Genomic DNA, 26837 nt, shown 5'->3' on the forward strand with positions numbered 1-26837 from the left:
TTTTTAAAACCATTAGCTTTAATTACCGTAACAAAAACTACTAATGTACTTAAAAACACGCGGCAAACAATACTTATTAATTCACGCAATAAGTAGCATCGACATTCAGAATTCGGCCACAATACTTTCGCATATAAAGGATTACACGGAAAACATACTTTTGCTTTATTAGTTTAAATAAACCACATTCATCAAAGCTTTGTTCTATAAATCGTAATATGGCACTCATATCACATCAACTAATCGCAATAAACCAGAGACCAGAGAGACTTTTACATATTTCAGTATAATTTATATTTGTGCAATGAATCTGTACATATGTATATGTACAGATTGAAACAGATCTTCCGACGTCTAACCGGCTAAATAAGACACACCACTCAAATTTGTAATGTTTCTATAGAACGTGCTTGTTCTTTACTTCCGTTCAATCCATCTACACATTTTAACATTTTATTATATGGCCTAAAATATTCATTAAATTGAAGTATATCGAATTAAATATGAGATCTGAATAACAATGATATATTGAGTAATTATTTTACGATGAAGAATTAATTAAATATAATTTAATAAACATAGAGTGTAGTCCCAAAATCGAATAATCAATTTTACTGCTACAAATATCAACGAATTAATTCAATAAATATAAATATTGACCTCAATAGATTTCAAAATTCAAAAAAAATTATATGCTATATAAATAAATTCATAAAATTAAATATCTCTTGGTTACAGATTTTATAACAAGTCGTTGTTATGGTATTCCAAATAAGAAAAATAACGAATATTTTTTACAAATTTCTTATAATAATTATAGTGATTTTGAAGTAACTTACCGTGGAAAGTGTTCAACCCCTGGTGCTAACCGATATTCGAATTTGTTTCGTTTGACGACCCCTGGATTGCGCGAGTGTGCGCCACTCATACCGTCGAATCCAGAAGTGCATTTCGGCAGCAGGCGACCGCCAGTACTCGTTCGGCCGTCGACGGGTGAACGTCGCCGATTTTCGCTCTGTTTCGCGTCCGCGACACGACGCGAAGCCTTTGCGCCATCTTCGCAGCCTCCGGACAGTTAACGTACGAAAACTTTCGTTCCAAAACAGTATAAAAACAAACTTTCCAGTGTTTTGTGCAGTGTTTTCACAGCGGAGGCAAACGTCAGACAGGTAAACGTCAAAACATTGCAATTATTTGGCCGTAACTCCGGTAAATTTGACCATCTCTCGGCGAAAAAATAATATTTAAATTTCCGATCCATATACTTACCGTATATTTTGTAAGATTTGAACGAGCGCCATCGAGCGTATTGCGGCATGACGTTTATTCGAACGAGGGATGGTCGAATTTTGACGTCTTATAACTTTTTCTCATACTAAAATATTCGCATATCGCTTGAAAATTAAAACTAACAGATTTATATTTAGTAACTAGTGAAGTTAGATTTTATCATAATATTATATATTTGAGCTTGAAACATATTTATAATATGTTTTATTTAGTACTGTATTTATAGTGAAACCTATACTGGTTATACTAACGTTTTATTGTTTATATATGTATATTATATACATAAAAAACGCTGCGTAGCTAGAATAAGCGTGAATTTTTATTTATGTATCAAGAATAAGTTTTTTAGCAAAAGTAAGGCTTACACCGTTTCTGAACAGTAGCTATTTTCTCTCATATATCTTGTTTCGTGTTAATACACAACTACCCTTTCTTTATATTTGTTGCGCAACATTCGAACAAACTGTCCCCTTTCGCCTCTTGGCGCTAATTATCGAGTCTTGCGCAATTTGTACAGCGCTGATTTATGCGAAATAAATAACGCGCGATTCGCAATGTAAATTCGCGAAAGCTAATAAATTAAGCTCCGCGAACGAGCGTAGCTTTTTTCCCCGTGAAATTAAGCAATTACCGTAGCGCGACGATTCGACGTCTCCACTTTTTTTAGCTCCTTCCTTCCGCTCCTCCCCTTGTTAGCGCTTCCGTCTGACGCGTTTAATTGTCGCCTAATTCCGGACGGTGTATAAATATTTTAATTCGGTCAAATATTTGCGCGGTTATAATATAGCAGTCTTGCGTATTTGTCCGCGGTTTTCCATACTCGTACGATAATTTTTCATCCTTTCCGTTTCCCTTTATCTTTTTGAGCGTGCGGTAATCCCGGCAAGAAATGGAACATGAAAAAAATCTAGACGGAGCCATATGGGGCCGAATACATACGCAGGCTGCTCAAAAAGTTCGCAAACTTTTAAAATAACGCAATTTTACTAAAAGTTTTATTTACGAGTATATCTGCATGTTTGCAATTTTCGAGATGTTTCTTTTTCACATTAATTATTGCGTCAAAATCATTACAATGTCTATACTAGATAGTATATATAAACATAGATTGGAAATGACATAGAAAACAGTATATTTATAAAAGAGGATTATATGTGTTTCAAGAGGAAAAAGCAGAAATTATTTGTTTTAAGTATATATTTATATATAAATAAAAGTTCGCTAACTTTTCGAGCTAACCACATATATGTATTTTTATAACGTTTATTATAAAATTATACAATTCTCTATCCCCCGATTTATGTAATAGTCGGAATTCGCATGAAAAGCTCTCGTATGAATTTTCAAATAGTCTGCGCCCACAGTTGGAATTCTTATTCTTAGAGTATCGTCACTTGTCACTAGCTGATAGGCGATTTACATTGTAAAGTATAGTTTGTTTTAATATTGGATTATTTTCAATTATTATATTTGCACAACTTGTGTTATAGATCAGAACTATAATGGATATTCGGTGAGTACTACCAGAAAAATCTGAGTTCGAAATTCATATGAATCCTGGTGTTTTTCAATTTCTGGAAGATCAATATTAGTGTCAATATATAAATATAATTCAGGCCGATCATTACAGATTAGGTTTTCTTAAATTTACATATTTTCACGTGTTGGTGAATAAATAAAATAAAATCGAGCTAGAATCTGCATGGTGATATCAGTTGATTGTAGTGTAGACTGTAATAATAGATTATAATTAATGATTTCAGTCTAGTAGTTGTTGATTGTGTTGACCCTGTCGCAGTGTACGAGGCTTAAGCCTGTCGTGTTGCAAGATTTACAATAAATAATAAAAATTGAGTGATTGTTTTCCACACACAATAAAAATGTCAAATTAAAGCATTGATTTTTAATGAATATATAAAAAATTATAGTGTGTCTAATTCAAGTTATGTACTCTATATTTATCGGATCATATTTCATTTTATTATAGGCAGATGTATAACAGTATATAGCAAAAAATATCGAAATGTATACATAATTGTAATATTTCATGACATAATAAATTGAATTTACGACGTATCGTATCCAAATACGTATGTTCATTCAAGATTTTTTTTATATGCAAATCAGTCATTGAAACGTATAAGGCGAGCGATATTTGCATATCAAACATTCCCGGATGGTCAATAGGCACATGGTTCAGATTATTATTGTCAATCAAATTTATTTATTTATTCAATGAAAAATTACGGTTACATAAAACATTAATATTTGTAGTTTTAATTATTTTTTTTATTAAAATTAAAAAATACATAAATAAAATTATAAAATTAAAATTACAAGTAAGATTCATAGTTATTATTTTGGTAATTTTTATTTAGTAATTTATTATGCAGTGGAGCATTTAAAAGTATGTTGTATAAGTTATGAATATATTTTTAACAATGATTTGCATTTATAAACTTTTTTTTAAGAACAAACACAAAAAACAGCTCCAAAATAAATTGATAAATTACAGCTTAGTCTTGTTTATTAGTTAATATTATGTCATCGTCTTCGTCGCAGTGGGTACGCTCGCTACCGAGCGTTTCCACTGCGACGGCGACAGCGCCGACACGATTTTATTGCTTTTGACGTGATTTTTTGTCTTCTGAGAAGTGATACTTGTTTTTGCGCTCTCATATTGACAAAAATTCGGTTTGAATATACTTTGACATACATTCTTTTATCAGAAGTGGTTTGAATATACGTTGATAAGCACTCTTATAGCTATGGAGCAATATGCGAGATGTAACGTATGTCTGTATTTCTTCTTCCGCTCATTTTCCCCATGAGAGGCGAGTTTTAAAACTATAATTAGTTTTATAAATTTCATTAGGTTAGGTTTTGGTTTGAACAGAAAATGAACGTTTCGCAACTGTCAAATTAAGTTTCATAGTCATTTTATAGCAGGATGTAATTTCACTAGCACCTATTAGTTGAATTATATTTTCGCTAATAAAAAAATACATATCTACTAATGAAAATGTATTTGGACTTCACTAGTGAAAATATAACTGTAACATTTACACGTCACATGTAAATAAATAATGATTAGTTATTACTTCATATGGAAAAATTGAAATCATATAATTTTACTAGTGCCTGTCATATAAATTATATTTTCACTGGTAAAAATATATATCTGCCGGAGAAAATATATTCCGATATGATTTCACTGAAACTACATATTTTAACAAATATTTTCGGGATAGATTCGAGACTATTTTTATTAGATTTTATTTGAGGGATAACTCAATAATTTCTGGTTTAGAATCAAGAACGTCATTTTTTCTCTTTTTGGGGGGAAAGTTCGCCAGCTAGTGGTCGTTTTTTAATATTTTGATTTCATTAAGATTCATAGTATTTCATTAAATAAGATGCATTTTTCTGTCGAAAATGTTTTTGCTCATATAAAGACAATAAATTATGATATTTTATTTCTCGCTCTATAATAACAGTCTCTTTTTATTATCTAAATGGTCACTTAAATTTAATGAATAAACGATTAAAAAATAAATATTAAATCTACGCATGTATTATGCAAATACCCGCTGCGAATTTCATAAAAGAAATACCAGATTTTCCATATATGCAACATAATTACCCGCGATAAATATCGTCTCGAAATCGACCGAGCTAATTTCAATTTCGCCGACAAATCATCAATGAGTCTGTGTGTACAAAAAAAGCAGTACGTGTCTGAATCGAAACTGGTTTTCGCATCGTTTGTGCACATCTCGTTATCTCCGTGCATTGGTACGTCGGGTACACTGGGTACATAGATCACACAATCGATGGACGAAATTGCACACGGTCGTCGTCATCATGATTTATGCTTTGTTATCATTCATTCCCGGCTGTCATTGTGCAGATCACAACATTGTCCCACTTGCTGAGGATGATGGATGTTCCCCGTGTTTGGATCCCGCAAGAATGCGTCTCGTCGTAACCCTTTCGCGAACAATTTGAAGACTTTGAAAAATCGACGTAGTGGAGAGAAGACAAAAAGGGGAGTCGGACGAAAGAAAAGGGAAGAACCGAGACAGCTTCGATCAATTATGTAGCCTTTAATTAATTTTTGCACGGTTTTTGCGACAAAATTCCCCTCTCCTGTTTGAAGACTTTTTTGTTTGTGTGCTAATGCCAATGACTCGTTTGACGCTTCGGGACGGCGTGAAAAGTCAACTTTATCGAAGGTGTCGATCGGAATGTTATAAGCTTCTTATGTGTGTATAGTATATGTACTTACATAAATATTAAATTATATACATATGTAGAATAATAATAATCCAATCGAACATCTCGTGAAAGTTCACTGCATTGATTGTAACGGTTATAGTCAATACAATTTAATGCACCATAAATACAATTTAAAACATTTAACGATTTACTAAAGTGATTAAAAAATAAATCTCAAAGTCTAATTGTCTGCGTAGAGCTAAATTAATGTTTTAAACTAATAAATTTTAACTTAATTTTATTAAAATGTCAACGTGAATATGACAGAAGAAGGATTTATAATTTTTTGCATATATTGTCTATTTTTAAAAAACTATTTTGTACTAATGAAAATTTAATGCGGTGGCTGACAAACGATTTTTTTATATATCATACAAGTAATTTTCAGTATATCGTACGTAACCTTTGCAGTCAGTTGCAGACCCCGGATCAAATCGCATTAGTTCTTAGCTCCACCTCCAAATTATTTCCTTTATTGAAAGCTGGTTTTAAAGACCAATGCTGGGCGACTGTCCAATAATTACAAAGAATAGTTCAAACAATGCTTATTCGATTAAAGACAAATAATTTGACAAATTTCCGTGCTTATCATGAAAATTAACGGTAATTGATGGATTTCGAAAGTCTTCGTGATTATTGTTCAATTTTTTGGTTTTGTAAGCTAAACCATTTTTATTAATAAAAATAAACTGCTGATTTGCTAGGCTGCGCAGTGAAATTTTTGTTCGGATCAAACAGTTCGTGGGCTACTGGATATTCTTTCACCTAATTTTTTTGATTAAAAAGCAAATCATCTATTAAAAAAAAGTTAATATAATAAATCATTAATTAGTACTTAATTTTCTATATATGTCGTATTACCTTTAAAAAAATTGCCGTGCATTTTTTTCTAGCAATACTAAGCGTCGGTTTCGACAACCTCGTTTATGTATTGTCTGGCGATGACTGTGTTAACAATAAATTTACAGAAATTTTCGGGTATTACAAACTATTTTCTGGCTGCTAGATATCATCGTTTCTAATTTGTTTGACTAAATTAATAAGTAAACAATATTTTTTAGGTAAACCAACTAAATAAAATAGGCATCGACATTAATTTTTTTGCTAGAATTTGTGCTAGACCATTTTCTTTATTTTTAATAAAATTGTCACTATAAATTAGGTTGTTTAAATAAAATTATAAATTAGGAATCAGAGCTCGTAGCGAAAATTTTATAGATTTTTTTGAAAATTGCCTGTTGTACATTAGGCAGTGTTGGTATATAGTATATATATATACATTTAGTACAATACTTATTTTTTAATAAAACCGTACGTATTTTTTCTGATAGGTGTTTTTGTTTATATTTACTGTTGCATTCCGTTCTACTCCCTCCCCTCCCCCTTCCCCTCTTATCTGGCGTCTATTCTTTCGCGACTCAAGTACACCACTGACTGAAAATAGATTGCATATTTTTAAGAGTAACTCTATTTTGCGAAACACAAGTTGAAGCACAGATATTTATTATTTATTTATTTTATTAATTTATTTAGCTTAATAGCTAATCTTTACATCTAACAAATTTAGTAAACATATATAAAAATATATAAAAAATACGTAACAGAAAGAAAAAATAAAAATATACAATAATAAAGACTTAATATTATAATTTATTTCTATATGTACAAAGGTGTTTTTTTATTCCATTTATGAAACCCGTTATATTTTTGCTGTTTCGGATTTCTCTTGGAAGACTATTATATAAATCAAAACCTCCGTACATAATTCCCCTAGCCGTACTCGTTTTCTTATACTTAATTATCTTTAAATTTTCTCTATTTCTAGTATTATATTTATGTACATCTTTATTTCTTATTAAATATTTATTAAAATATTTTGGTAACATATTATTTTCTAACTTATATATAAATACTAAAACATTCATACTCAATATTTCTTGAACATTCAACCATTCTAATCTATCAATCATACTTTTACAATTAGTTAATCTATTTTTATTTAAGATTACTCTCATTGCCCTATTTTGTAATTTTTGCAACATTTGTTTATCTAATTTATTTAACATATTTAATAGTGTTGCACAATAATTAAAATGGGGCAATATTATACTATTGTAAATTATTTTTTTTTGTATTTATACTTAATATATTTCTTAATCTAGATAATAAACCTATTTTTCTACCAATTTTTTTTAATATGTAATTACAATGTTCTTTAAAATTTAATTTTGTATCAACAATTACTCCTAAATATTTTATATTATCCACTATTTCTATACTAGAGTTATTTATTACTATTTTGGTACTATTATCTAACACATTTTTATAATTAATAAACATACATTTAGTTTTATTCTCATTTAATTTAAGTACATTATTCTTTAACCATATTTCTAATATACTTAATTCATTATTTAAATTATTTACAATTTCTTTAATGTTATCACCTATGCAATACATTAATGTGTCATCCGCAAATAGATGAATTTTACATTTTTTCACGTTATTAACTATATCATTAATATACAAAACAAATAACAATGGTCCCAATTTAGACCCTTGTGGTACTCCATAAGACACTAATTTCTCTTCAGAATATACATTATTAATTTTAACTTTTTGTTTTCTTTTATGTAAGTAATTATTAAATCATCTTAAAACTATATCACTTATACCTATACTCTCCAATTTCTTTAACATTATTTTTCTGTCTATTGTTTCGAAGGCTCTCTTGAAATCCAAGAAAACTGCTCCAATGATTTTGTTTGTATCCTTAGCCAACAGCCAATCATTTATCACTACTTGTAATGCAGTTTCAGTGGAATGCTTTTCTCTGAATCCCGATTGTTGTTCACATATTATGTTTTGAGAAGTAATAAATTCCTTTAATTGTTTGATTACTACTTCTTCTATTATTTTTTCTATACACGGTAGCATGTTGATTGGTCTCATTTCTTCAACTTTTTTACTATAAATAAATACTTGAATTTAAATAATGTAAAATGCGGAACTTTTATACTTTTTAGATATTTTTGTTGAAACACAATTTTTCTGAAAAGTATTTTTATTTATTTGATGGGTTTCATAGCGTTCTTCCTCCCTCTCATCAGGCGTCTCTCTACTCTGACTCAAAAGGTTAAACCTATTTTGATTGCAAATTATCGGAGAACATTTTAAATAATTTGCGAAAAAGTGGAATAAAAACAGTTTTAATCTTATGTTGAATGTAGCTAAATGTTACTCTTCACTATTTTCTCTTTTACTGTACAAACTCTGAATGGCACAACAATAGTCTACTGTCATTGCTTTACGTACTTTAAAAACTTTACGCACACTTCTATATGACAGTCGAATGGGATGCAAATCGCTCAAAAGGATCGCCGCTTACTATCCACATAATCTCAGTACCGACTGTTACTGCTCTAAACGTACATTTATTGTTATTATCACTGCGAATACATAAATACATAATACCATAGTATAAACACAACTTTCCGTCCTACCCAATATTATAGTGAGCGAAGTAGTTAGAAAATCCCATTATAAGTTATTCAAAACCAGTGATTACATGATATATGAAGCGTGAGCTACATCAGGCGCAAATTTGCACTACATTATACACTATACATACATATTTATTATACGTCCGTTCGCAATTTGCCACGCATATTAATAACAATTACTTAGCGCCCGTATATAAATTAAATTAGCCAAACTCGTTTCGTGGCCTAGGCGTACCCCGAAGGCCTTGCTGGGATTTTCTACGGGGAGAACGAGTGGTGACCCGACCTAGATATGCACTAACTCTTCCGAATGTTGAGTGTTTGTTTTATGCATATATGCAAATTTAATATGATAATCGACGGTGTTGCCAGCGTTTGACAGATTCGCGAATTCGGAAATTCGCGCGGGTGGCCGGCGCTTAAAAATATATTTATTCGATACGTTATGACGCGTCGTTAAGTAAACGTTTTATATGGGGGGATATGCGTTTTATTGATTGTGATGATTTTTTTTATTGAGGTTTATATTTTCTATATAGCCGTACGACGATGAGTTGAAATGCAAATAATGAACGAGAGTGGGATCAAATATTTACTCTCCCTCTTTTGCAAATATTCGTTATCAACAACTCGCATGAAATAGTATAACTCATTTTAGCGCAAACATTTATTTGTAGGTTTGAATTTCATGTAAATCTAGTATATATTTAATTCCATAAATTTCATTAGAGCTCATAACAATCCCAAGTCAACTACGCGCCGCGGGCGAAGAGAGCCACAGAGGGACGTTGAGGAATCCGTTCCTGGACGAGCCAAAGGCCGTTAGCCGCGGGGGGTTTACAGGGGATCTGCTCGAGTACAGGGACTTTGAGGAATGCGTATTTTTTGACGACTGCGAGGAGAGCCATAGAGGGACGTCGATAAATCCGCCCTCAGCCGCAGTTTAGACTAGAGTTCTCAATGATTCATAGTTTTCAATTATATGAAATATTCGAATATATTTGTAATTTTTTCTCATTTTTTACCGATATTAATTTATTTAAACAACGAGTGTAAAAAATCAATTAATTGCCTGTAAAATATTATTAAAATATAAAATATTTATTTTAATAATTCGGCGTAAATTTAATAATTATAAATAAATTAAATACGATAGAACTATTGAACAGGTTAAAATAAAGCTTTGCGTCTTAAAATAACAAAAAACGTAACACGAATTTTTCAAAAATTTGCGATGCACACCTGTTTTTGAGATAAGCGTTAAACAATAATAAAACATGGGCCTTTCAAATAGTTTGTTTTATACAACTTTTTCTGTCATAGTAGATAAACATAATATTCACAAAAGGTATTTTTATTATTATTGCGAAGAAGCTTCTCATTATCTCGCATTTCGAAATAAAATAAAGGCGCATAAATTACTATGGATTTTATTCGAAACAGTCTAAACAAATATTTTATAAATATCCGATCAATTATTCGAATATTAATATAGTTAAAAATCTGACTAATAATTAAAAAAATTGTTACCGAGCGTTTCCACTGCGATGGCGCCGACAAGATTTTATTGCCTTTGACGTGAATTTTTGCCTTCTGAGAAGTGATAATTGTTTTTGCGCTCTCCTATTGACCAAAATTCGGTCTGAATATACGTTCATCAGCTCTCTTATAGATAGATATGATATTTTTAAAACATACAGACGAACTATGGAGCAATATGTTAGATGCGATGTCTGTCTGTACTTATTCTCCCGCTTATTTTCCCATGAGAAATGAGTTGGTTTAGTTTGTATTTTGGACTTGACCTGATAAAAGTTCTGAAAATATAATTAATTTTAAATCTTTCATTAGGTTAGGTTTAGGTTTGAACAGCAAATGAACGTTTCGCAACTGTCAAATTGAGTTTCATAGACATTTTAGTGCAGCATATTAGCGCCTATCAGTAAAATTATATTTTCGTTAGTAAAAATATATCTATCTACTTGTGAAAATGTATTTGAAATTTTCTAGTGATAATATAACTTCACCAAAAATACACATTCACTGTAACATTTATACATCGGATGTAAATAAATAATGAAAAGTATGTAATTGTGTAAATAATGTAAATGTAAAATCATATAATTTTATTAGAACCTGCCAGATAATATATATTTTCACTGGTAAAAATATATATGTATATATTGGGGAAAATAGATTCCGATATAATTTTACTGAAATTACATATTTTAAAAATTATTTTTGGGACATATTTGAGACGGTTTTTTTTACATTTTATTTTAGTAATAACCAAATGAAACTGAATGTATTATTTATTTTGCTGCGTTAAACTAGTTGTTGAATTAACGATAATACAATCTATAAAAACATTAAATTTATGTGATTGATTTTTCGGTATTTTTTTAATTTTTCATTAAAATATATTCCTTTCTGAAAATTCAGATCGAATAACTAACTTGACAACTACTAATTTACATACGTTAAATATTTTCTCACATGTCTAATATTTTTTAAACGTTCAAAAAGCAATAAAGTCAACAATAATTTGCAAAAAAATTTAATATTTTTTTTAGAATAATAATGTTTATTGTGAAAGTACTACCGAGAAACTGGATACTTTTGAAGGCAATGTTCCGCTCCTTTTATTTCTTGTATGTATAAAAAAGGCTTTAGGAACTTTTACCTATAGCTGTAGTTTAGTTCAGATTCATAATTTGAGGACAATTTTTACTTTTTTTATGAATATATTTTTGCTCTGATTTTTTTGAATCAAGCCCCGGGAATATGTACTCTCCCCTCCCCACCCCTCTCGGCAGGCCTGCCTACACATAATGTTTGTTAGTGGTAATCCACGTAACGGGTAGAATCAACATTTTAGAATCTGCTATAATAATAAAAAAATATTTCGACTTTATTTTTCCTTGAATAGAGATCAAAGTGTCTTTTTGTGTTTTTGTACATAAAATGACATTTTATTATTTTTGCCTGACAAATAATAAATTATTTATTAAATTAATTCAACCCTCATTTGCTGTTATAATCCGAGATTTTAAGGTACGATTCAATTTATTTATAAATATTTTATTGATACAATAAATAAATAAATAAAATTTAAGATTATACATCTATTAAAATATCACGGTTGGTTCTTGGTGGTGTTTCCGTTACAGCTTTAATTGTAAACAAAATTATTACTCAAGATCACACAGCTTACAAACAGACGCTTAATTTTAACGCTCGAGTTTCACGGGAGTATAGGCGGGATTAAGAATTAAACTTTTTAACGGGTACACAACGTACATACGTATAACGGTAGCAAATTCAGCCGCCGCTCGACGTTGAAAATAGCTTTTAATAGCTAGATTAAGCAGTATGCTGAGAAGATATAGGCTATTCGCATCCCTCGGAAGCTAGTGAAGTAGGCAGATAAGTCTACTTAAAGGATTAAGGTCTAAATTGAATTTTTAATCAACGCCAATGGGCCAGGGACTGACACACTCGACCGGTTTTTCTCTACAGTTCTATGGTGATGAATTGTGAACGTTCTTTATTTGTAGTTGTAAAAAAAGTTATACATACATAGACTGCTTAAAAAGTTCCAGAACCTTAAATATTGTATTTAATTATATGAATATTTACAAATATGTAGTATTTTTTTTTCATTTATGAATTTAGTTTTTTGTATGTATTTTTCATGAGATTGATTAAAATTTGTTTTTAATTATTCTGGATTGCGGTACTATGACCGGATTTTTTTTAGTAGATTTTTAGTTATGCCCCTATTAATTTAATAGTTTGATTAGTGAGTCTAAACTCCAACATTCTGGTTCAAATTTGATGAAATGTTTATTTAACGTATGTTTATTTAAAGATATCTTCGCCTCACTTGGCTTTTAAAAATCTTTCCTAAAACTAAAATAAAATGCTTTAAAACACCAGGAAAAATCACTTAATGCTTAAAAAAATGGGATAGTAAATAAGTTGTGAGTTCAAAAAATATACGATAAAAGTTCAGGATCTTTTTCGACAGCTCGTGCATTCTAAAAAAGAATAAAGTTTGTCAAGTGGCGCTGGCAAAATGAAGACGCAGAAGGGAAATGGAACAAGAAAAAAATTCCAGCGGGGTCAAGAGGATAACCCGCACCTTCGTTTTGTATTTCTGTTGGGGTTTAAAAAAGGTACGAGTGCGGTATGAATATAAAAGCTTTGTGAATGGACGTGTAGACATTTTAAATATCGCGACGCGGTTGTTAACATGGAGGTCGGTGCAGTTTGTCGTTGAAAAAGAGTTGGGGTTGGCGAAGAATGCGGTTGTGATCGATGAAAAAATGCCGGTGATGCTGTCCGATCTAATGATCAAACTGTTATGCGAATATAAATCTGTAGAGATCTAGTCAAGATATAGGATTAATGGCTTCCTCGGCTGAACGGTAGCCGCTGATAAATATTTAACCCTTGATGATGGAAGTTTTTCTTATACATATAAACACATGTGTATAGTATTTTAATTACATTATAATTTGATTGCCTTTGCATTGATTGATTAAGTATGTTTCGTATTAACTATATTCCAAAATAACTTAATTTACGTCTCATAACTTTAAAACTCCAAATCTCTGCGAAATTGAAAATGTTAAAAAACATTTTCAAGCGAGATTCGATTTTGGAAAAATTAAAAATATCACAAAAATATTTTTTTTAAGAAAGTCTAATCAAAAATAAAAATTCACAGAGCGTATTTAGAAATAGATAAATACTTAATCTTGACAAAAATTAATGTCTTGTTTTGGCTCTACGTATTTGGCTGAATCCACATTTTCCGATATGATCATTATAAAATCTGAATTGCTTAATTCTTTGAGTGATGAACATCTGGACCAATGTTTCTCTCTCTCAACGTATAATTCCTACTTTGAAAATATTGCCAAATCTGGGCTGTGTTAACGATCTCATTAATAATATTTTAAATTACGATTTCTCTCTACTGAAATGCTTGATAAACATTCTATACTTGTTATTAAATATTATTATTGCCCTTCTGATGATTTTTTTTTAAAAATAATTAGATCACAACTACAAAAAATTTTAGCTGCCCTGTTCTATTAACGTTTCTCGACTACGTATGATTTTATATATTTTTTTTTATATATAAGAATAGCGCAAATATCTTAAATAGGAGAGAGTAACGCATAAAATAACATACTAAGTTATTCAGGCGAAAGAAATCGACCAGTCAATCGCATTTGATTGACTGGTTAAACATCTCTGAATTAAATTAAATTAAGGCATTACATATCCACACAAATTGATTAAATGAAACCAGCAGATACCTAATTTAATTTAACAATAAAGTGCTTTTGCTTAAATTGAATAAAAAATGTTTTTTTTTTGGGAGGTATTATTATTTAATTTGGATTTATCACAAATGATTGAGAAACCAATAGATTATCATATTTTTTCATCAAAATCTATTAAAAAATATCGAAACTTAATTTAATACTAAACGAAATATTTGTATGAGTAAAATATCCATATTAATATTTTTATTTATATTAATTATAGTGTATATAAAAATGTACATATAGTTTTTTTGTACAAGCTACAAAAAATAGCAACTTGGGATTTGGTGAGGGTACTGTTAGTCAGATAAATTTTGTACTGGCGATATTAACATTGAAATTGAGCTTAATTATTCTGGCATTGACAGCAGATTTCAATTTTTCTCTTGCAACTATTTCACGATATCTGAATGCCATAGGAAAGTTGCAAAAGAATAGACGAAATGAAAAAAAGGATGTTTCAAAATTCATTCTTCATTAGCTCTCAAAAAATAGGGAATTATTCTTGAATAAGAAATGGATTCTATATGATAACCTAAAATTACATGTATTTATCGATCGTCTCCTAAGTCAGACAAGACACCTGAATTATATTGTAGGGATATTTAAGCCATGCATAAAAAATTAAACATAAAACATAAGTTTTCGATAAACAGACTTGGAGCGATATTGTTCCATGATAAAGCAGTACCTCATACTTCACTAATTACTATTGCAAAATTAAATTAATTAAGATTTATAATATTACCACGACCATTCTCCTATAGATTAACACATTTTTGAACATATAGATTATTTTTTTATAAATACGAAATTCAAATATAAAAGTTTTTTACGATTTTATAATCTCTAAAAATTTAGGCTTTTCCGTGTCTGATCCGTTCGTTTTGAGTACGGACAGCGGATAGACTAATCTGTGTCTTTTCTCACCACACACGATCGGATTTGTCCGCCAGGCATCCGCGATGGCCAAATCCGTCTGATGAATCCGCGCCTTTTGACTAGCTATTGATCAGTGGTATTTTAAATAAATTATTTGACACAATTTAACTGACCTATTTAGTAAAATTATATTCATACTATTGAAAATGTAAATTAGTTATGTAACAGTTGCAAAACGTCCACTTGCTGTTCAAACCCAAACCCAAACTTAATATTTATTGTACCATATAGGTAAAAAATTTGGCTTAAAAATATATTTTTTTATAAAAAAAATATTTTCAACCCATGAATAAGCGAGTTTTTTATACGGGAAAATATGCTAGCGATTAATTGTTGGCGGTGAATTGCGGATGATAAATTTTCATCTGTAAGGTCTAAGCCACAGCAGCTGATTCAAATTATTGTTTATAAAATGTTACTGATTTCCAGAATTTTAGAATAGTGGTTAATACTTGTAGGTAGGGATTCCAATCCCGGGCCAAAATTTTGATCCCGGGATTTCGGTATTGCAATTAGTCGATCCCGGGATCCCGGGACCAGTCCCGGGATAATTTTCATGTTATTTTATCGATAAAAATAATTTAAAATGAATAATACAATATATTTTTACATCTGTTTTTTATAACGTACAATGTATAAAGTACGTATAATTTTAGTCTTGGACTTAAAATAGAAAATAATATAATAAAAATAAAAAAGGAAAGGTCTTATATATTTATTTGAGAAGAAAAAAATGAACTTTTGACAATGTATGTACATAGGTATGTACATTCATAGACACAACTAATTGAAAACATTATTTTGAATAAAACTCAGGAAGTAACATCAAAGCATCAAGTGTTTTATCATTTAGCCTTGATCTGATTTTGGTTCCTAAGCAGCCTGCTGCTGAAAAAGCACGTTCAGACTCACAGCTTCAAAGATTCACAGATGACACGTGCAACTCGCGCAAGTTTTTACACGAAATATAACGATGTTGTCGATAATAATTAGATTGTGCTTGATAAATCAACCAATCCGAAAAATTCGGGATCATGTTTTATAATCCCGGGACTCATCGGGTATTGAAATTCGTTCGGGATCCCGGGATCCCGAATCCCGGGATCCCGGGATTGGAATCCCTACTTGTAGGTATTCATTATGTCTGATTGACTTACCAAGTTGGTACAAATTTACTCCTTTTTAATGCATTGGGCTTATGCATGTAAAATTTATGAATAATAAAATTGTAGTTAAACTATATATAATAGTTAAAATATATAGCGTTTTTATGTATCTCACTAAAAAGCAGCAGCTTCATATGAAACAAATACATAATATTTATAAATGTTTATTAAAATATATTAAAATAAAATATATTTATATCTAAATATTTTTTTTAAATATTTAATATCATAACATACAATATTATTATTTTAAAGTAAGTTGAACGAATTGTAAACTGTATTTTTTTATTGAGTTACTACATATTAATTTTTTTTAAGATACATTTTTATTTTATTTAATTTTTAATATATTTTCCTCAACTCAATTATGCACAATTTCTGTATTTTAAAAAGACTTCATAAGTTTAATTATCATTTAGTATTAAAAAAACATTTGTACCACGAAATATTTTTATATTTAGTCGACTAAAATTTCATGTTTAATGTTACATAAAAGTGGTTCAAATGAAAGAACAACATTGTAGAAAATTGTTTTTTTTAGCCCTCTTCGTTTTACGTTCGTGAATTCAACATTTTAAAACTCGACATAAAGATAATACTAACTGAGTATGTTTATCAAGTCTCAATGTAAACGTTTTAATTTAATATTGCACGTTAACGTCCATACTTTTACTGCCTTTTAACTTTTTGTAGTTAAATTTGCGCTCTCGCCTCGAAATTGACACTTCATTCACTCCTTAACGATCATTTAACGGCCGTGTAGTCTAAGACGATGTAGAAGTATATAATATTTTTATGAATGAACGTTGGCATTTCAGACACGTATAAATAGAAATACTATTATGAACAGATTACCGTATAATTTATTGCCGTTTGATGACCACTGTCTGTTGAAATACAAGTTTTTTCGTAATTTTACGTTAGTTTAAAACCCGCAGCGATCGCCTCATTCGATTATGAATTATTACCTTGTTTTGTGCATGTTAAATTTATTCTTCCAAGAAATATATTTTGTGTCCAGTTAATATATATACTAAGTAATATTACACCAAAGAGTCAATCTCAAACTTTCATCTTCTCTTTGTGAAATCGTAATCTCCTGTGCAATTCTACAGCGCTGTTGCTAATCGGAAATATAACGGTTCTTCTCTGTGCATGATTAGATACAGCAATCCACCCATACACTCTCTAACAATATTTCATAGAAACGTACACTCTAATATGAATATCATGGTTTAAGAAAAGAAAATTACTTTTGAACCGTTACTGTGTGATGTGTATCGATAGGTATGCTCTTTGTATTTGTTCATATTATTTACGATCAGTAAACATGATTGAGAACAATGTATGCGGGTTTTTTATAACTCTAGTATTTACAATTTACTCTATTTAAAGTAACGCGTATCCGTTATATTTATTATGTTGTATTCTTAATGTGCCATCATTATCATACTAATATTTATATGAACTAATACTAATTATATTTTTAGATAATTTAAAACACCTTAATTATTAATTAATTAATATAATAAACATTTAAGTCAGTCGCGAGTAAAATAATAAATTGTCATATTTTATTTTAATAAATACATAACACTTACCTAATATAATCAGCTCAATAGATCAGTGGTATAAGTCGGTGATTAATACCTAAAAGACATGGGTACGAATCACATATGGACCCTAATATGTCTGGGAGATTGGAATAATGATTATTATATAATTATAATTCTGATCGATTAACACGGATTAGGTTTTACTAGATTTTACTTTTCTTCCGGATGAATATCGTAGGTCGTGTAGAGTCACATATATTAATTATAAGGTGTAATAAACCTTTATAATTAATACAATATATGATTTTTTTTATTTTCGGTTCATCTAAAAAGCTGGTTTATATAAATTTCACTAATGTTTTTTACAACATTAATTTTGAAAAATATAATTTAATTTGCTAATCCAAACTGATAATACTGACAATGCGAGATAAGGGGTGACTCATAGATTGAAATAATATAATGAAGGGTTGAGGGGGGGGGGTGAAAGTTTTATAATTTTATTGGCTAATCTAAATTGATATTTTTGACTATGAGATATAAAAGGTGACTTATATATTGAATTATTACGCTTTATTTAAAGCAAATATGTATGTGTAATAATAATTAAATAAAAATGCATTTAATTGTAAATAAATATATACATACTTTTTATTTTATAAAATAAATCATATTCAAGTAAGTAATACTTTTGCTTATTTTTTGATTAATTTACTTTCAAGAATAATACTATTTAAATTAAAAAATAATATTCATAGAAATACATGTTAGTATTATATTTAACCATATTATTATAATTGTAATAATTACATATATACAAGTATCAGATTATTAATAAAAAAATTGAGACTAGGTTCATTTATTTTAATTAAACTATATTTTTCAGGGGTATTAATTGTAAAATACTTATTTTATATTCATTAGAGATGGCAATATTTATATTTAGTTATGATTAGTAATATGTTGTAAATTCATAAGTAAAAATATACATGTTAAAAATTAATATATGTATTTAGATACTTATTATTTTCTTATTTAACAAACATTGATATAGTATATAATAAATAATATTAAATTCTAAATTGTCGACGTTAAAAAAAGTATATTTACTTATTATTTGAAAGTTTCTTTATCAATATTTATGAGTAAAAAAATGATGGCGGAATTTGGGTTACATCCCTATAATTTACCCCTCAAGTCACGTATGTACAATCGATATGATATTCATCACTCCTTTTTATATTTTGCTAATTTTATTTTATTTACATATGATTTATATGTGAATATTATTAAAACTCTTATTATCACTATGAAAGGGTACAGATGAATAAAATATGTTTTTATTAAAGCTATACTGTTTAATTATGTATATAAAAGTGTTAAAAATTAAAACTTACAGAAAATATTATATTTTTACAGTAAAATATATAAAAATTCTGTCCGAGAAAGTTAATCGTGCTAAAAGAATATTTTTGAGCTTTTAATGGAGTCAACTTACAATAAAAATCATTTTGAAACAAGGTGTCGGATTAGATTGGTTAAAAAATGGCATAAATAATAAAAATAAAACTGGTTAAAATATGGCATAAATTATTTTTTTACTGGAATTACGATTTTTTGTAATATCCGTTATTTTTAAAAATATGGCAGATTAGAATGGCAAACGAACTTAGCCGAAATATTTACTTATGGGTATTCTTAAGAAAAATATACTGTCGATATGATTAAAACTGTGGCAGCTATTGCATCTCGTTGTCTCATGGTGGGGGTAATTCAGTCGACTTGGCCAGCTTCGAGCGCTTCCGAACATTGTCGGCAAACGGACCGAAGTTAAAGGAACCGAAGTTGGAGCTGTTCTTTCGAGCGCGAGCGGTGAGATACTTCCCCTTTCGCTCTCTCGCGTGTTAAGTATCGACAGTGAGAGGGATTATGATATGGTCTTTCGCAAACTGAGATAGAACGAGTGACTCGGTTCAATTTCAGACTCAACAGACTCTTACTGACATCTTTGAATATTTCAGGGCACCAAAAGGGATTAATTCTATTTTTGATAGTATATTTTTCTAACAGATATCGTTATTATATTTTTTTTCGTATAAAATTAAATAATTAAAAATAATTAGTGGTACTTGATTTTGTTAAAAAAAATCGTTTCGAATATCCTCATGTATTTTCCTAGATCGGTTTATATAAATGTTACACCATAACGAATTCTTATTTAGAATCGATGGCGACAAATTCTAGGATAGTCACAGATGTGGTGTTCGTATTCTGAAGTATCATTTTTATGCCTTATGACATTTTGCAAAAGCCGACAAAGATTTTGCGTAAATTGAATATTTACAACCGAAAAGTTTTCACTGATATTGTATTGGTGAGTGCCCACACAAACTTTTATAATTATCAGTAGCGTAATTTTAATAATATGACAATTTAAAAATTGCGATTATATGGCACATTTTTCGATCGCGCGCAAATATGCGGGCTGTGCGTGACAGAAGCCGCCGTCCGGACGGCATATGAAATTTGCGACAGTGTGGTCGCTTACTCGAAGTCATAGGTCTTGGCCGACTTCAGTTGTAACTTCGGTTCGGACAACTTCCAGAGAGTGTAATGCAGGCATAATATTTTATTAAAGTTACGAATATTTTAAAAATACAGATTGAATAATGAATACATTATCATACATATTTGTTTTATTTTATAAAGATGCATTAAAAAAAATAATAATTGAATACTAAGTGTATCAATCTTTAGTACAATTTTAATTATACTTGCTGCCAAAAAGACTCGAAAATATACATATAACTATAATATATCATTTAAGACAATTTTTGTATTGCTTTAAAAGAAAAAAATATTACTTAGCATTGATAAATCTACAGCTGCACAATAATAACTCTGAAATATTAGTAATTTCTGCAATTTCGGCAATTATTATTTTTTTCCATTATTTTGTTTGTTAAATTATGTTAAAAATATAATGTTTGTTAAAAAATATTATCTGCCATTGAAAAAAGTCCACAGCTGCACAATAATCATTTTGAAATATGAGTAATTTCTGGAATTTCGGCAATTATTTTTTTCCCATTATTTTGTTTGTTTTGTGTGTTTATTAATTGTTATGTTAATGGCTGTTAAAAACAACATAGAGATGATTAAATAAATTTTATAAATAAATATTATTATTTAGTCAAGCAGCTCAAGAATGTCTCTTTAGTAGTTATCGTTATTTAAATAGCACAGATTATTTTCATTACCGAACTGAAAATAAAACCCAGTAAAATTGTATTTATTGCGTTATTAAGGTGTTAAATATTTTAGCTGAATTAATGAGCAGAAAATTCCATAGCATAGAGTTTATGAGGAGAGCAATATTAATTAAACGTGCAAATGAGATGAAAATATCGTATAGCTGAACAACAGACTATATTCCAGGAATTATGTACATGTTTTAAAATGTTTTCTTGGGATATGTATATAAAAAAAGACTAACGGGAAATTTGGTAGATTCGAACCCTTTTTTTCCGAAGCTAATCTACGGGAACACGGTACTTTGAATAGCAGCGGCTCCATCGATCGTCAATCGACAAAGACCGGACCGGAAGTGGTTCGCAAACCGCGGCTTTTCCCCCCCTGGTGCGCGTCCGCTAATATATTTCAGATTTCCCCGAAGATCCGTAATCCTGGGCGCCCTTTTGGGTTCGCCGCCTTTGTCAGCGGATTATTTGTTGATTTTTCAGCAAACGGCCTACATAAATTATATATCCGAATGATGAAATGGATTTTTTTATACTAAAAAAAATGTATGCATACGTAAAAAGATCGATTAGGGATACGTAACGTTCGCTTTGATATGCTAAATAATACGCTATTTCGTCGAAAGTTTTCCCATGAATACAAAGTAATACATAGTTTTAATTTTTTTTCTATCAAGTAGTGATATTTTCTGTTTGATTATTTTTTTCTCATGAAGATTACGTTGATGTGAACGACCTGTCAATAATAACATAATACCGGTTTCGATTGATAAGCTCAGATCTATTATGTGGGCTTATCTGGTATTCTTTGAAATGGCAGCTGGTCTCGTATAATATAATACAAAGATCGTTTTGCAGTTTAGTCACAATATTTGCGTAAGAGTTGTTTGCATTTCATGCCACATGCACAGGACCGTACAAAAACTTTTTTATGTTAAATAAATAACATTATCAAAAAAATGTATAATTATAAAAAAAACCCAAATCATTGCACATTAGTTAATTAATAGTAATAAGTTTATATATATATATATTTAAAATCTTCTGAAGCCACCAAATAAATTAATTTGATGGTTTTTATGCATTGCTTTTAGGCGCACACTTTGAAGGTGAATTAATGAATGGTTTCCAAATTAATACTTATATTTATTAGACTTTCATATAACAGCGCAAAAATATTACGTGTGTTTACCTTTAATAAACAACACACGGTACTTTATCTATAAAGTGTATAAATTAGCGGTAAATCTTAATCTATAAAAAATAATTTGAACAGCAATTTTACTTTTTGTATGTTTAACTTGCCGGATTAGCAAATAAAATAGTTAAGTCAAAATTAAAAATCAGTTAAGCATTTAACAGTTAACATTTCAGTTAAGCAAAAATAAATTTAGCATACCATAATTGTTTTTCGTATTACAAAGAAAATGCGTTGAATATTAACACTTTGTATAGAAAGTCTAATAATATTTTTTATTGATATCGTAATTTGTTCTTCAACTAAATTTTTTTAAATATTTTTAATTTTCATGATTTTACATAGACATAGTAAATTAATTAAAAAATATTGTTTTGTTAAATATGTTATTTCAGTGAAATCATATCAGAATACATTTTCACCAGTAAATTTATATTTTTTCCAGTGAAAATATAATTTATCTGGCAGTTGCTAGTAAAATAATATGATTTTAAATTTGCCTTACGTAGTAATATATACATTTACATATTTATTTATATGCTATGTATAAACATTACAGTAAATGTGTATTTTTCAGTAAAAAGTTATTTTCATTAGTTAAGTTCAAATACAGTTTCACTAGTAGCTATATATTTCTAATAGCGAAAATATAATTTAACTTATGGGCGCTAGTGAAATTATGTGCTACTTTATAATACATATGAAACTGAATTTGATAGTTGCGAAACGTCCATCTTCTGTTCAAACCCATACCTTTAGTATTAGAACTTCATTAGGTCAAGTCCAAAGTATTTCTCTCAGGGGCAAATAAGCGGGAAAAAAGCACAATACAGATGTCGCATCTCGCATATTGCCTTATAAGTCGTCTGCACTTGTTTTAAAAATATGCTAGCTATCCTTACCGATATTATTACGAGCTTTTAATATGAGGGTATTGGTTAAAGTATATTCAAATCGAATTTTTGTCAATAAGAGGGCGCAATTATCACTTCTCAGAAGTCAAAAATTCATGTCAAAAGCAATAAAAGCGTGTCAGCGCCGTCGCAGTGAGAACACTCGGTAACGATCGCTCAGATCTTAAATACGGCTTTAATAAATTGAATCACTTAAAAGGGCGTCCTTTGATGATTATTTTTTTAAACAAATTATTATTTTAAAACAAGTTTACGAATTATTTACAAATTATTTTTTACTGATTATTAAATATTATTGTACTAGTCTTACTTTTCAGTAAACCAAGTATTTTATATTTATTAAAAAAAAAAGATACAGACGCGTGAAGAAAAATAACTGGTGACTCACTAAAATGTCGCAGACGTTTAAAAGGTTAATCTGAATATTATTGTATTTTACGTCATTTTTTCTATGCATACCTCTTGCAACTCACTGTTGTAAAAGCTAGAAAAGGACATACGATTGAAAATTATTGGAAAAGGAAACTAATGCTGTCATTTGACTCACAGTCGTACCTCCAATACAACTATCATAATAGTTGTGTGTATATTTTTACCCGTGGGCGCTTTTTGCATTCTATTTATTTTAACGGATTAAAGCTTTCAACAGCCAATTAACGCGTCTGAATCCGGCCCTGTTGTCGCCACTCGGGCGTGTTTATCGTCGCGTCGGACGAATGCATGTTTGCAAATATTGAGCCACGTCCGACCTTTGAAAACTAGGTATCGCAACGTACGTGATCTTGTCTCGTTGACCCGACAACTTTTGACCCTCGTCATCCCCCGTTCATTAACGGCTACCCCAGTTAAATTGGAACGAGTCGGTTAAGTAAGACCCGAGTCACTCGAGCCGGCTCGGTCATTCGATCACGTGTACGGATTTTTATTGTTCGTTAATTGGCCCCGGTTACTGTTTCGAAACCTGTCCGTCCTGTGGGAGAGAGAGACCCACCGCCAAGTGTTTCGATGAAACTCTACACCCAACGACCAACTAACCGTTTGGTTTCGACGTAAACTTTTCTAAAATGCACATAATTTTAATCGTTTCGACACCAGACTTGGTGTACCTTACACCGTGGGACGACATTCTTTACATGCGCATCTTCTTTCCTGCAGCTTCTTCTGTATTAGAGTAGAAAATTTAATAATACATGTAACTATTTTATGCAAATGTTTAATAGCTAAATAGCAAAAAACTAAATTAAATAATTAATTTCCCACTGAAAAAATTTTTTTTTAAATAAAATTACTTAGTCCGAAATTGAATTTATTTAAATAACAATTATACACAAATTAAGGCACTGCAGTAGTATTTTTATTGAAAGTATATAGAGTTTAGATGTTTGTTATTAAAACATGCGAGTGAACGGTGGACGATGCACCGGCGGCCGTTGTATTCCCGTCGGGATCCATCAAAATGTGCTGTCCTTTGCCGTCGTCGCGTCTGTGTTACTACTTTGACTAACAAATAGCTACTCATAGAACGATCTTGACTACTTGTAAATTACAAATAATCATTGATTATTTTTAGTTTGCTAAAATCTTTCGTCGTACGAAAGTTTTACTTCATGTTTTGACTAAACTAATAAAAAATGGTTATGCCTGCACTACACTTTCTGGAGTTGTCCGAACCAAAATTACAACTGAAGTCAGCCGAGACCTACGACTTCGAGTAAGCGACCACACAGTCGCAAATTTCATATGCCGTCCGGACGGCGGCTTCTGTCACGCACAGCTGGCATATTTGCGAGCGATCGAAAAATGTGCCAAATAATTGAAATTTTTAGATTGTCATATTATTCAAATTACGCTACTGATAATTATACACGTTTGTGTGGACACTCACCAATACAATATCAGTGAAAACTTTTCGGTCGTAAATATTCAATTTACGCAAAATATTTGTCGGCTTTTGCAAAATGCCATAAGGCATAAAAATGATACTTCAGAATACGAACACCACATCTGTGACTATCCTAGAATTTGTCGCCATCGATTCTTAATTAGAATTCGTTATGGTGTGACATTTATATAAACCGATCTAGAAAAATACATAAGGATATTCGAAACGATTTTTTTAACAAAATCAAGTACCACTAATTATTTTTTAATTATTTAATTTTATATGAAAAAAGTATAATAACCATATCTGTTAGAAGAATATACTATCAAAAATATAATTAATCCCTTATGGTGCCCTAAAATATTCAAAGATGTCAGTAAGAGTCTGTTGAAGTACTCGATAGGCATTGGTATTATAACTTGACCACGTGACCACGATGCAGCGCTTGACATGCGTGTTGACCATAGGACGCCTACGCTAGTTACTCGTTCTATCTCAGTTTGCGAAACACCATATCATTATCTCTCTCACTTCAATTAACACGAAAGAGAGCGAAAGGGGAAGTATCTCACCGCTCGCGCTAGAAAGAGCAGCTCCGACTTTGGATCCTTTGACTCCGGTCCTTTTGCCGACAATGTTCGGAAGCGCTCTAGCAGTTTACCTCCCGTTCTCGGTAACCTCGGACAACTTCCGAGAGATTTTAGAGCGGACAGAAGCGAACTCGACCGAAGTAACCCACTATATTCTCCGACCTTGGTCAACCTTGGCCAAATTCCAGAGAGTGTAGTGCAGGTATTACACTAGTATTTTTTGGGAATTAATGTCAAGTAAAACGTACGTTGTCAAAACTGCCAGTGGTTTTATGATAGCCAATGTTTTTATGTGCTGAAATATTTATGTTGTCTTTGATATAGTTACGGTAATATTTTAAAGCTTCGTATATCACAATAAAAATTACGTTACAAGGTGGAAATAATTGATCTAGAAATTCATTGTTACTTCAATAAATAGATTTTCCGATTTATATTTAATGCTGATTAAAGTTTTTTTTTTGATAGTAAACGAATGTATCTAGATAATTAAACTAAATGTTATTTTAATCAAAATAATGTATTACATATGTATGTAAATTAGCTTATATAATATAATAAAAATGAACTATCATATTATGGAAAAATAAAATATAAAACGTCACTTTGTGCGTGAGCGATATATTTCCAAAGAAAATCTGTTTTTAACGGGATTCGAATCCTAACTGTTATGCTAAAAATTTAACCGTGGGGTCGGGTCATGCGACATTATAAACCCATAAATTCGTTTTATCGCCATGAATGTTGTCCCTACATAAAAACCCATCGCGCACGCGCAAATGTAGTGTCGTCGCGAATAAATTTTGTCGTCATTGTTGTCAGTCCAGAATTTATATTTTCCATAGAAAGTTTCCTGAAATTTTCTTCCATAAACACCGTCTAACGGCGCGCATCTTGTTAACACGCTCCGCGAAGTTAT

At 30.2% G+C, this 26837-nt stretch overlaps 1 protein-coding gene across 4 annotated transcripts in view; it reads left to right on the forward strand.

Moving 5' to 3' along the window:
• Positions 1–970: 970 nt before the first annotated feature.
• sli (slit guidance ligand) overlaps positions 971–26837 on the forward strand; it is a 297347-nt gene continuing 271480 nt past the window's right edge. For all 4 annotated transcript variants that reach the window (XM_088200774.1, XM_088200778.1, XM_088200776.1 and 1 more), the window contains exon 1: positions 971–1169. The gene's annotated coding sequence lies outside the window, so the exon portion shown is untranslated. The remainder of the gene's footprint in view (positions 1170–26837) is intronic.

The sequence above is a fragment of the Plectrocnemia conspersa genome, unplaced genomic scaffold, assembly GCF_051122295.1.
Source record: "Plectrocnemia conspersa isolate PC_06_02 unplaced genomic scaffold, ASM5112229v1 ptg000012l, whole genome shotgun sequence".
Classification (NCBI taxonomy): Eukaryota; Metazoa; Arthropoda; class Insecta; order Trichoptera; family Polycentropodidae; genus Plectrocnemia; species Plectrocnemia conspersa.